Genomic DNA, 13,604 nt, shown 5'->3' on the forward strand with positions numbered 1-13,604 from the left:
TCAGGCATTTGTCGGCGATTTCTCAAAACCTGTCGGCGAGCCAAAATCGGGGCTAAAATCACGCAGTCTGAACTAGGCATTAAATGATCTAAGATGATTTGACATCCTGGATCTTTTAATCTTGATAACTGATCTCTGGCTTATTTGGTTCTTCAAACAAGTTCGTGAATCAGATTAAATCTGGATGAACTGATCTGAGATTACTGCATGTGTTGTCAGGGACAGATCTATCAAGCCACAAAATCTATATTTTTATTATATTTGCTGAACATTTCTAATCAAATGCATGACACGTCTTACATTTTAGCATAAACATCTGTAAGAAAAATAACAAAAAGAAAGAAAGAAGGAGAGGAAAACAAATGAAGACAAAGCTGGTATACGTAACAATTACCATATAGAAGAGGAGGTTAGTTTTTAAGAGTATATTCACAGTTCTGGTTCCTTTACGACTTGAAAGTCCTTTAAAAGTTTCAAAATGAATTTGAATTGTTTAATCAGCCTTGAAATGGAAGATGTTAGGCTTCCTCTTCGACCATTTACACTTGTGTTTATGAAACTAGCCTAATGGCATCAAAAGATTAACAAACAGCAGATTCTTACCTGTTTTATCTGTGTAAAATATGTAATATCTCTTTTCTTTATATTAATCATATGACCACTCAGTATATTAAATAGACATTCAACATCCAACCAGAAACATTTAACATGCATACAATCAAAAATTAAATGCATAACAGTCTCAACATCCATTCCACAAAACACAAGTTTTAGAAGATCCAATCCAGGAAATCATGATCAGCAATCCAAAGATTGGCTGACGGTACAGCAGAGTAATGACATCACCTGATTAATGTTCAATTATCCAAGTGAGCAAAATGATATCAAATTTGCAGTAAATGGTTTGTTAAATATGATAAGCAATAACTTTCCACCTTGCCTGTTGTGGGCAGCAGGCTTTACACTCTTTCATGTGTCAAGAGAATTGAGCAATTTATTTAGCTTTACTTTTAGAGTGAATTTTCTTAATTCTTTAAGGCCCATACTATGGAGCTAATAATATGCCAAAACAATCTGAATTTCAATTGTGTTAATTTGAATTATTGACAGTTGTAATTTAATAAAACTGAATTTTTATATGCTGTTAAAAATTGTTTTGAATTTGAATTTCTTAATTTGAATTTCACAACTTGAATATTGAATATCTGAATTTTTCAAAGCTGAATTTTTTATAAACATATTTTTAAACTTCAGATTTTTGGTGTTTTGTATTCATAGCCTGCAGACATATAGTTTGTAAAAATACAGTTTAAAAATTTTCAAGGTGGCGCAGTAGGTAGTGCTGTCGCCTCACAGCAAGGTCGCTGGGTTGCTGGTTCGATCCTCGGCTCAGTTGGCGTTTCTGTGTGGAGTTTGCATGTTCTCCCTGCCTTCGCTTGAGTTTCCTCCGGGTGCTCCAGTTTCCCCCACAGTCCAAAGACATGTGATACAGGTGAATTGGATAGGCTAAATTGTCCGTAGTGTAGGAGTGTGTGTGTGAATGTGTGTGTGGATGTTTCCCAGAGATGGGTTGCGACTGGAAGAGCATCCGCTGCGTAAAAACTTGCTGGATAAGTTGGTGGTTCATTCCGCTGTGGCGACCCCGGATTAATAAAGGGATTAAGCCGACAAGAAAATGAATGAATGAAATTCAGAATAACAAATTCAATATCCTAAAATTCAAAACCAGAAATTCAAATCATGAAGTTGAGATTGAGCAAAAAGTAGGTCAGGGGTCATCAACAGGGACGAGTAGACGATCACCGAAAAGTCAAACTAAGCATTTTGGCCAATCACAGGACTCTTACACCTTTACTAAGTAACATTCAAGAACTTGAATGTTACTTAGTTTCTTAAATTTCAGTTGTTCAATATTCAAGTTATGAAATTCAAATTCAAATGAAGAAATTTAAATTCAAAACTATTTTTAACAGCATGTAAAAATTCAGATTTATGAAACTGCAACTGTCAATAATTAAAATGAACACAAATTCAGATTGTTTTGGCAAATTATTAGCTCCATAGTAGTGGGCTTCTTTAGCAGGATAGTGCATACATAGCTCAAAAAAGATTAAAAAACATATTGAAGAATTCGAGGTGTTGCCCTGTCCTCCAAAATCCCCTGATCTCAATCCAAATAAATATATGGGATGTTCTGTACAAGTTTGACTCATGGGTCTTAACTTGATTTCCAAGACCTGCTGTTAATCCCTTGTACCACAGGACACCTTGCAGGGTTCTTGTAGAGTCTATGTCTCTGGCATACCAGACAGGTAGTCATAATGTTTTGGCTTATCTAGTTTAGTTTTTTCATCTTAGCAGTCCTGTTTTAAAACTTAATTTGACTTGCTAATGTATTTTATGCAGAAATAATACAGTCTTAGTCAATCAAAACAAGCAAATCATTGAGTAACAAACTGAGGCTGTACGCCGCTGCTTATCTTTAAGCGGAGAGGCACTTACTTTCTGCAGAGATGCTATCCTGCTGAGCTCACAATGTGTTGCAAATGCCAGATCTAATGCATTCTGCATCTGTGCCGCATACAACGTAACATTAGGCTACTTGCCTCTCTTGCGCTCCCTCCTCGTCATCCACTAAGCTGTGAGGAAGCATCACTACTTGGAGAGGCTTAGTGAAGAAACCATATTTGTAAATAAAAGACATTTTCATGATTTCGAGATTGGAGGAACTAGATAGCATTCACTTTTGTATGACAATCATCCCTATTTTAAGATGATAGGGTATAGGGGTTTTCAATTGGGTCATTGATGGCAAAATCTTTCTTAAATGTTTGTTTTTTTTACTAGAAAAATTTATTATAGGTGAGCATAAGAGACTTATTTAAAGTATACATTAAAACTTTCACCCCCAACACAATGCCCTTCCTCTTGGCCCTTCAAACAGAGCGTGAAGGGGAAGGGTTGCAGATTTTACCCCTAAGAAATGGGACACCACCCGCACACGTCCTTATATGTCGTCACAAGCTCTTACTTCATATGAAATCGACAGTCACGACTGCTGTAGTTATCCCAGCCGCATTACTTTTTGGTATTTATCTTTAGAAAATCATCGAAGGCAGTGATATGTTATCATTACAATATAATGTGGCCATATTCATCTGGTTAATGCAAGACAACAATATTATAGCAACCAGACACTATAAAAAAGTAATTCCCAGCCACTAGATGTTTCTGACAGGGTATTTGAGTGTCACTAGCTATGATTTCACCCAAAACTGCTAATTCAATTTATGCGCAAAACTTTAATAATCGCATAAAAGACGTGCAAATAAAGCAGCGTTTTTCATCCAATGAGTCAAAGAGAACAAAATCTTCGCTTCCTGATTAACTGGCCCAAATACTTTGCTGCGGTAGGAGAAGCTGTGTGAATCTTTTCTTTATTGAATAAATCAGAAGACAATGCCGACACGCAATGAACACGGTGGCATTTAAAGGTGTGAGACGGGGAGCACAGATGCTCTTGACAGTTCTAATTAATAAAAATAATAACACTAATACTGAAACGGTATAAGTAAACGGTATGACCAAAACAACATTTCAGATGTGTTACAATGCGCTCAGCCTTCTGGTTTGTCCTTTCACACATTTTTATCATCACATGATCTCTTACAACAATATATAATGACCTTTTTAATGCGCATACTGGAATTTGTTCGGTAAAAGTGTTTCCATCGCAGTTTTGCGCGTCTTTTTTATCAAATAAAATGTTTATCCTACTCAGTAATGCGCATGTTAGAGTTTCTGTTCACTGATAATTTTTTTGCATATCCACAATGCACATAAAAATATGTGAATAAAAACGTAGCTACTGAGTAACAGTTGTGAAAGTATGTTGAGACTACTATACAGCAGTTGTTATTATAAATTATAGATAGTGGAATTTAGCTGTTTTTTTTTGGGGGGGGGGTTGAATTTTGTTTTTTGTAAGCATGATAGTAAACCACGAACTGTGTTATGACTATATTAAAGTATGTACTTGTTTGTTTTGAAAATTCTTAATAATACACAAATTAGTTAAGGGTGTCACGATCCTTCAAATCCTTGATTCGATTAAATTTTCGATTCTAAAGTCACGGTATGATTCTCAATTTAAAAAATACAAATTTGAAAGCACAAGCTATGCCATTTTAAGACTTTTATGCAATATAATAACATCTGACCTTGGTGCGCTGTGACAGTCATGAAGCTCTGTGTTGCTCTGGAGGTCCAGCAATCTGTAGTCAAGGCTACAAAATGTGCACTGCTAAGACCTTCAATAACTTTCTCCTTCACATTATTGTACATGGAGGGTATCACCGTAGCTGTGAGATGCATTCTACTTGGGGTTTCATAGTGCGGTTCTAGCATGCAAATTAAATACTTAAAACTTTTTGGTTTTCTACCACTGAATAAGGTCGAATGTTCGTGGCTATAAATACTCCTGCGTTTTTTTTTTTTTGTTTGTTTGTTTTTTTTCGCATGGCAAGCCAAGCTCACATGACATGGGGGCGTGGCAGCATCAACGATTCCATTTTTTGATTCGATAATCGAGATTGAGCATGAATTTCGATTTAAAATCAAAATCGTGATACCCTTAAAACTACTAATTTTTGGCATCTCCTGACTCGTGTATGCAGCCATGTTGTTGTTATAGGTGGTGTATTCTGGGAAATTTTTGCACACCTTGGTTTTGAGTGTGGATCTGGAAAATCTCTGTTTTAAGAGATATCTAGCCCTATTCCTTAGCCCTATGCCTTCAAGCTAAATGGAGTTGGAACACCCCTATCTCTTCAGGTGAATGTGCAATAATGAAAGTATGGCTGCACTAATGCACTGAATGCGCAGGGGTAAAACCTGGTTTATAGTTCTGCATCGAGTGAGGTTTGACCCAGGGTGCATGCAGTGCGCATTGCCAGCGTTTGTATTGGGCACTATTTGTGTTGCTCTGCAATAACACTTCCGAAATGCTAGCTGGCAGTAAGTTATGTTCCGGTGTCAAGTTTCTTTGCTGATGTTTTTTTTTTTTTTTTTTTTTTTTTTTTTTAACGCTACCTTAATGTACAAGAAGCTAAAACCTGCTCATTTTGAGGGCGGGATTGATTGATTGATTGATTGAAAATTTTGACAAAAACAAGTCCAGTTAGACTTATTCATGGATATTTTAAAAACTGTCGAGGATAAAATACACAAAAAAGCCACAGGCTTATTTCCATTGTGGTCCTCGATTTTCTTAAAAAAATGAAAGAGCAAATCGTAAAAGGAGTGATCATCAGCTCAGCAACTCGGCACAAAAAAATCCTCAACTTCAACTGTAAAACAACCACTTTTTAATTTCCCTTATAAAAACACTCAATTTGAATTTCTTTAAAAATCGTATGCCTTTTCGTAATCGTAAGCTTTAAGAGACTATAACAGCCATCTTTTTGCCTGTCGAATTACTATCTAGAATGCAACCTAAAAATTTCACTTCATGTTTTGGAGTAATAATTTGATCCCCTACTTTTATCTCTGACCCGACACATTTTCTTATTTTCACAGCTGAATCAAATTAAATAAATTCAGTTTTACCCAAATGTAAGGACCATTTTTTAAGGCAATCTGGCGGACGTGCAACAACTTTAATCATAAGGTTACCAAAAAACAAGTTTCCATCTGTAGCTCCTTCACAGAACTCGACACTTGTAAACAATCACTCCATCGGGCTTGCGAGGCTCACACCCCCTGCCCATACTCATGCAATTCGATTTTGTGGAACAGCATTTTTTACAGTGTAGTAATCAATGTGCGCATATATATATATATATATATATATATATATATATATATATATATATATATATATATATATATATATGCACATTGATTATATATTTATTTATTTTATTATTTTTTTTAAATAGCAATGATGAGTAAAACCAAATGCAATAAAAGTTTCATTTAACAACAAACTGGCTTAAAACTGTAAAGGCGAGGGGGGCAGTGCTTATGCTAGCACTCATTGCCAACTGCCTAATTGGTGAACATGTTCCACCTACACAAAAATGCGTTATGTTTACAATTGCGGTTAATATGAGCTTTGAGATGTTGAAATGTTTCCCCAAGACTCATCGGGCCTATATTTGCTGAAATGCTCCATTATTAAATGGCCGCAGAGCTCTCGCGCTCCCCATGACCTGCCAAGGATAAAGAATCTGTTTACTGTAAATTGCACCCCACTCCCCCCCAAATACCATCTGCCACTTAGAAGGCTGCTGTGTTAGTGCTGGCTAAAAATAGACCTTCTGATTGGCTCCTAAAGGGAAAAAGTGCCCACATCTCCCAAAAAGCCTCCGAATTTGATGGATAACCCGAAAGAACATTGGCACGGGGGTCGCCTTTCATTGAAGCTGCCTCCATCCAAATCATTTAGCTAATTTTGTTATCCGGGATGTTTGAGAGCGAATGAAAAGGAAAGATAAGTGAATGGCAGAAAGAGCATTTTGAAAAGAAACTTTTTTTTTTGTAATCTCCCCAGCACTCTCTAGGGTGGGTTTGCCAGCCCAGCCACCTGTAATTGGCTTATCCTGCCTTCTCTCCAGCTCTGTCACTGTGATTTGCCAGTTTGGTGATATGAGTAGACAGAAGTGCTGCTTCTGTGTCTCTTTGTGTTTGACTTTATGGGCTCTGGTAAAGTGTAACAGAGAGCAGAAATGCTTAGGGTGATTCAAACACCGCGGCTCCCTCCTGCTATGCAGTAATGGCACAAAGCACACTGGCGTTTATGGGTGAAGTGAGAGCGCTGCAGTCTTCTTCTCATTTCCTGGGAGACTGACTTCCCTACACCATCCATTTACACTTGTCATACTGACCATTTCAATAAATAGCAAGAGGAAGTCTGTGGGTCAAGTGGAAACCAAGGCTGCATTCCAGTCCAATTTTTTTATGCCCTTCACTGGCTAACTTCCCTCTATTGTGTTCACTCGGATGTACATCACTGATAATGTTACACAGGTGTCCACTACTGGCGGAAGCATCTTAATAGGTTAAAATAGAACGCTCTAAACCAGAGGTGCTCAAACTTCATCCTGGAGGGCCGGTGTCCTGCAAAGTTTAGTTCCAACCCCAATTAGACACATCTGAACCAGCTAATCAAGCTCTAAGTATTCTAGAAACATTCAGGCAGGTGTGTTGAAGGGAGTTGGAGGTAAAGGCTTGAGCACTTGGCAACTAAACTGTTGTGACGTCACAATCATATTGTATTCTGGGACATATAGGTGATGGAGTGGACATATAAAGCCGACTTTCTCGAGGGAATATCCTTGTAAACTTTCCTTGTTTACTTGATGAAGTGAAACGCACTTAAAATTGATGGCAGAGACTCTTCTGAGAGAACAAATGAAGGGAAGTTTGCAAGTAAATGCCTAAAAGTGGACTGGAACAAAGCTCAAGTCAAAGTTTTTAATCATATATATATATATTAGCTGCTCATTCATCTATATATTTAAAATGAGCTGAAACAACACAATTATTGAGTTGTTTTAGGGACAACATAATTGTTTTATGCTCAATCCACTTAAACTTGTAAAAACATTTAACTTAACTTAATCAATTTGTGTTTAGACAACATAAAGGAATTGTGTGAAACCCAGGATTTTTTACAGCGAATGATGGGTAAAACCAAATGCCCAAATGTCTTTAGTGATGCTTTTATCCACTTATTTTTTGCATATTTTAGAAAATCTCATAAAAAATGCTTAATGGAAATGCCAAGATACACATACATTTTTAAATTTCACGTAAACGCATAACTGAGTTGGATAAACTTTTTATCCAATAAAAAAACGTGCATAAACTAAGGAAACACATTTCAGGGATTTTTCGGGTCAAATTGAAGACCAATTTGAAAGGAATTTTAGACATACAGGGCTAAACATTAAAGGTTTTTTTTTTTCTGATGGGTCAGTTACTCCTGTAAATACCTTTTTGTATTAATGAAAGATCAGTAAAGGAATGTGTTAGGCATGGGCCAGTACAAGATTCTGAGGGAATGATAACCTTAGATTAAAAAAAAATTATATATATATATATATATATATATATATATATATATATATATATATATATATATATATATATATATATATATCTGTTTCACGATATTGTGATCACTGCTCCTAAATATATTATTGTGTTAAAAAAAAAAAAAATTCCCTTTTGAGCAAAAATATTTTATTTTGAGAAACATTTATAATATTTTGGAACAGTGAACATGTCAGGCTAAATAATTAAAATCAATCGGACTTCTGCTGTCTTTATTAGTTTAACAAATGCAAGTAACTTTACAATTTACAACAGCATCTTTGGAGATCATTTCTGCTTGAGATACTGTTGTCCTAAAAACCGTAAATAAAAAAAAAAGAAATATCTTACACATACCTTAGGAATGGTATAGCAGAACATTTTGGCAGTTTTAAATCCCTGACTTTTCCAAACCCTGATATACCTTGAAAATGGTTATAATCCCATGCCTAGTGTTGCTTTAGTTTTCTTTCCCTGATTAGGGAATTTAATATGGAGAATTTGCTGAGCAGCTGTTATGAATTGCATCTCTTTATATACATTTTGAGATTGATTATTGGTGATTGGTGAGCAGCCTGATAGAGTAGCTTTACCTGGACATAGAAAAAATAATTAAGAAACTGTTCAAAATTATTTAAGACCTACAACCCAATATTTCAGTTAATTTAAGACTTTTTAAGGCCTAAAATTTTGCTTTTGAAATTTAAGACATTTTAAGACCTAGCAGACACCCTGCATTTATAGAATAAATTCCAGTATGTGCATAAAAAAGATGTTGATTAAATATAGTGTAATGGGATGGCATTAATGGACAAATCAACATACTGACCATATTGTAAAATATCTTCAATGTTGTTTTGGTCATTCTGAAATCCCTCAGCCAACATCCATCATCAAGGTGGTTCAGCATTACCTCACAGTCTTCAGCATCTGTGCTCTCAAGGACTTGTCTTGTGCCTACAAAAACTACAACTGAAGCATAAGTAATTAATTATATTGAGAAAAAAAGCCACAGTGGCTTCTCTAACCACGGCAAATTGCTAAACTTTTATATCCAATAAAAAATAGTGCATAAACTACGATAGAAACACATATCACATAAATAAATTCCAGTACGTGCATTATAAAGGTGATGTTGATTAAATATAGTGTGATGGGACGACAAAGCAGCAGACTGACCACATTGTAAAATATCTTCAAAGTTGTTTTGGTCGTTCAAAAAAAAAATCCCTCAGCCAACATCAGTCATCAAAATTATTTAGCATCATTACCTCCCAGTCTTAAGCATGTGTGCTTCCAAAGTGTAGTCTTGCACCAACAAAAACCACAGCTGAAGCACAAGTTATTCTACTTGAAACTAAAGTGAAACACTTTTACCGAATAAAATTCCAATATGCGCATTAAAAAATATGCACAATTTAAAATATCCACAATGTTGTTTTGGTCATTCTAAAATACCTCAGCCAAAGTCCATCATCAAAGTTGTTAAGTATCCTAGTCTTAGCGTGTTCATTGCATTTCATCTACTGAAGCACAAGTAATTATATTGTAAAAAAAAAAGCCCACAGTAGCTTCTCCAAACGCAGCAAACTCCTTTTTTGGGGCCGGCAGCTGATCAGAAAGTGAAGATTTTGATCACTGATGGAAAGGCCCTTTATTCACAAATGTTTTATGTGATATTCCAGTTTTGCACATAAATCCAATTAGCATCTTTGCATGGCAACATATCTTTTGCCATCCAGGGGTCCGTTCTTTGTACGTGGATTACTCCGTTAGCTGGATTTGGATATTGACGATTTGACACAATCCAGGATCGTTTAGTTCTTCAAAACTGATCTGAGAGTTGTTGTCATAGCAGCAGTTCTGCTAGCTCAAACCTGGTCGGAGGCAGGTTTAATTTATATTAACAGGATTAGATTGGCTCAGTTCAATCAAAGATAATACAGAAAGTATGTACGAATTCTGATATTTTCCTACAGTAGTAGTTATATACAATATTTGGGAAAATACAAAATTTTTTAAAACTATACAAAGTTATAGTTATTAATAAAATAAATAAAGTTATATATTAATAAAACTTATGCAATGCTAGTGGTGCAAAGAGAAAACTTATTGATATGTACTTTTTAGATCGCTTTAGTACAATTTGTGTATGATAATAGACATGCACAATATGTGACTTTTTTTAAAGCAAAAATACATTTAAGCAGTCATTAACATGTTTTGACAGTTAATATGACGGTGCTTCATAAAAGTTGCAGACACCTTTACTAATATCGAAATGCTTTTGTAAACATCCAGTTATTCTTTACACCGATTTAAAAACAGCTACTATAATACTATTATGGCTACTATAATAAGGAAAATCCTCTCTAACTGAAAAACTAAATAAACTGCTCTTAACACATGAAACGGCCAATCATGCAGCCCACAAAAAGGTGTAAAGTCATTGGGTGTAATATTTAACAAACCGTTTCCAATTAATTTTATGTAATTTTCCTCACATGAATAATTACATATTAATCAGATGATGTCATTACGCTGCTGTGCCATCAGCCAATCACTGCATTGCTGATCATGATTTCGGGGATCGATAGATCAGTCCTTCACAATACACGCAGCGATGTCAAATCAGTTCATCCAGACATTTTAATCTGATTCACAAACTTGTTTGAAGAACCAAATTAGCAAGAGATTAGTTATCAAGATCCAGGATCTGCCAAATCATCTTAGCTCATTTAAGCGAGCTACAAAAGAACAGACCCCAGAACACTGTGTAAAACACAACGTTTTCACTTGCCAAACTTTTAAACAAGACCGGGACAATTACTTTGAAGATGAAGCAGACTCCTGTCGCATCTATAATGATCATCTGTAGATGCCGGCTGTGTCTTCGGCATGGAGATGTATTTAAAGGTCACTAGTGGTTTTACAAGAGCCATTAATGGTGCCGCTGCGTTTGAGTGAATTGGCTGATCTGTCAGAGAGAGGCTTGTTTATGAGTGGTTAGTAGCCCCCTCCTGTCCTGCCTGTGCACAGAGCTCATTCCAGCGGCCGTAAAAGTCCACAATTGCTCCGATTCATCAAAGAATTAGCAGGAGTGTGACGGCTCTACTGAGGTGCTCTTAACTGATCCAGGTGCAGATAGCAAGAGGGAGCACGCAAGGTGTTCAAATGAGCAAGAACTTCGACATGACAGCAAACAGTGTAGCAGTGTAACTGGATGATGAAATTAAGCACATTAGAGGACACACATCACACACGTTTAAAGGGACAGTGCACAAAAAAAAAAGAAAATTCAGCCATCATCTACTCACCCTCGACTTGTTCCAAACTAGTTTGAGCTTTTCTTTAGTTCTGTTGAACACAAATGAAGATATATTAAAAGGATGTTGGAGCCCTGTAACCACTGTCATACATTGTAGGAAGAATAAATACTACGGACTTCAATGAGTACAGATTTGCAAACAATCAAATATCAACAGAAGAAAACAAAATGGATTCGGACTATATGGATGAACTGTATAGCTTGTGGGGCTGTGAGAATAAACCATATTGACCTTATTCTAAAATGCGGAAGTGCGCCTGTTTTCGCGATTGTCTTAGAACTTCCGTTTCAGTCGCCTATGGGAGAAATGACAAGGAATAATAAACGCCAAAAAACGGTCAAACTACTTGCTCTACAAACAAATGTTTGCATGACTATACAGACCAAGCAGAATAATATAACAAGGAAATATCAGTTTGCAACATCAAACAGCGAAACAAGCAGTTTTTAATGTCTAAAAATGAATGGAAGTGAATGAGACCGGAAGTCTCGTGCCAAAAAGATTCAAATGGCAGCGCCCGCTCGTCTGCGGAGAATAGGGTCAATTCATCAGTTTTTTTCTGTCACTATGTCAGTATATTATATTTGGACTCCTACTTTTTTCATGGATGTTTATTCCTGGCCAATTAGCACTTGCTATCTGTTTTTTATTTATGTGTGTGACAATTCAAAAAGACAAAACCATGTACTGCAATGTGTTTTGCTGTCTTTTCTGAAAAAGAAAAACTGAAAGTGGACAGTAGGAGAAATAACTCTGTTATTTAGCTGACAGCTACCTCACTGCAACTCTCACATGGTTGCCCACTGAAGCCAAGCAGGGCTGCAACCGGTCAGTACTCGATAGAAAATCACATGTGAAAGCTTGTTGATGCCGGAAGTGGTGTAAGTGAAGCCAGCAGTTGGCACTCAACCTGCGATCTGTGTGGGTCCTAACAACCCAGTATATTGAGCGCTGTCTTTAAGATGAGAGGTAAACCAACGTCCCAACTCTTTGTGGTCATTAAAATGTAGTTCAAAAACAAATATGGCCATCCTGGCCAAATTTGCCCACTGGCCTCCATCATGGCCCTCTAACTATCCCCATGTCATAATTGGCTTCATCACTCCGTCTCCTCTCATCCAATCAGCTGGTGTGCAGTTTGGTACATATGGCTGCTCTCATGTCATCCAGGTAGATGCTGCACACTGATGGTAAATGAGGAGATTCTCCCCAATGTGTAAAGCGCTTTGTGTGTCTAGAATGTGATATAAGTATATAAATTTGTGAGGAATTATTAGTATTATTATTATGTTAATGCTTCCTTCAAATATCTTATTTTGTGTTCAACAGATGAATAAAACTCAAAAAGATTTGGAACCCCTTGAGGGTGAATAAATAGTTAGTAAATGTTCATTTTTGGGTGAACTGGCCCTTTAAATGAAAGCACTCAGAGCGGCACATTCAAAGACCCTATATATATATATATATATATATATATATATATATATATATATATATATATATATATATATATATATATATATATATATATATATATATATATATATATATATATATATATATAAAGAATCCTTTATTTCATGTTATGGTAGATATAAAAGATAAAACTTTAAAAGGTCTATATGAATACAGTATTTACAGAGTCTAGTAACTTGAAGTATTGTGTAATGTGGGTAGTGGCAAATTGATAACACCAAGTAAGTGAAAAAGTGTTGCGAACCACAAGGACTGGCACTGTTAATAAAGCAAGCTAAAGTTACTCTTAATTTACAACGAAAATGACACCAACACACTTCCTGCGCTATGTTGGTTGCTTCTAAGTAAATATGGCAGCCATCGTGTGATCCAGGTGGATGCTACACACTGGTGTTGGATGAGGAGATTCCCCCCAATTTGTAAAGCGCTTTGAGTGTTTAGAAAAGCGCTATATAAATGTAAGAAATTATTATTATCGTTGTTGTTATTTATTTTATGCATTATAATCCTATTATAAATTATTCTAACTATTTATTATTACTCTATTATATAAAGCTGCTTTGAAACAATAATTACTGTAAAAAAAACTTAAATAGAATTATTTTTCTGTCATTTTCAAAGTTTAAAAGTTGTGTACAGAACTGGTGGTTTGTCGCGCCAATAGCCTAGTGGTTAAGTGTGCTGACATAATAGCACTATATA

At 35.9% G+C, this 13,604-nt stretch overlaps 1 long non-coding RNA gene across 10 annotated transcripts in view; it reads right to left on the bottom strand.

Moving 5' to 3' along the window:
* The window catches only part of LOC137488540 (uncharacterized), a 66,273-nt gene that overhangs the window by 43,458 nt on the left and 9,211 nt on the right, over positions 1–13,604 (bottom strand). For 2 of the 10 annotated variants that reach the window (XR_015517130.2, XR_015517124.2), the window contains exon 3: positions 8,927–9,054. The exons of 5 other annotated variants lie outside the window; for them this stretch is intronic. This is a non-coding gene — a long non-coding RNA (uncharacterized LOC137488540). Of the gene's footprint in view, positions 1–8,926; positions 9,055–11,414; positions 11,455–13,604 lie in introns of all 10 variants that reach the window. 3 more of the 10 variants (XR_015517133.2, XR_015517125.2, XR_015517128.2) reach the window with 2 other exon arrangements.

This window comes from Danio rerio, chromosome 19 (assembly GCF_052040795.2).
Source record: "Danio rerio strain M-AB ecotype USA chromosome 19, GRCz13ab, whole genome shotgun sequence".
Taxonomy (NCBI): domain Eukaryota; kingdom Metazoa; phylum Chordata; class Actinopteri; order Cypriniformes; family Danionidae; genus Danio; species Danio rerio.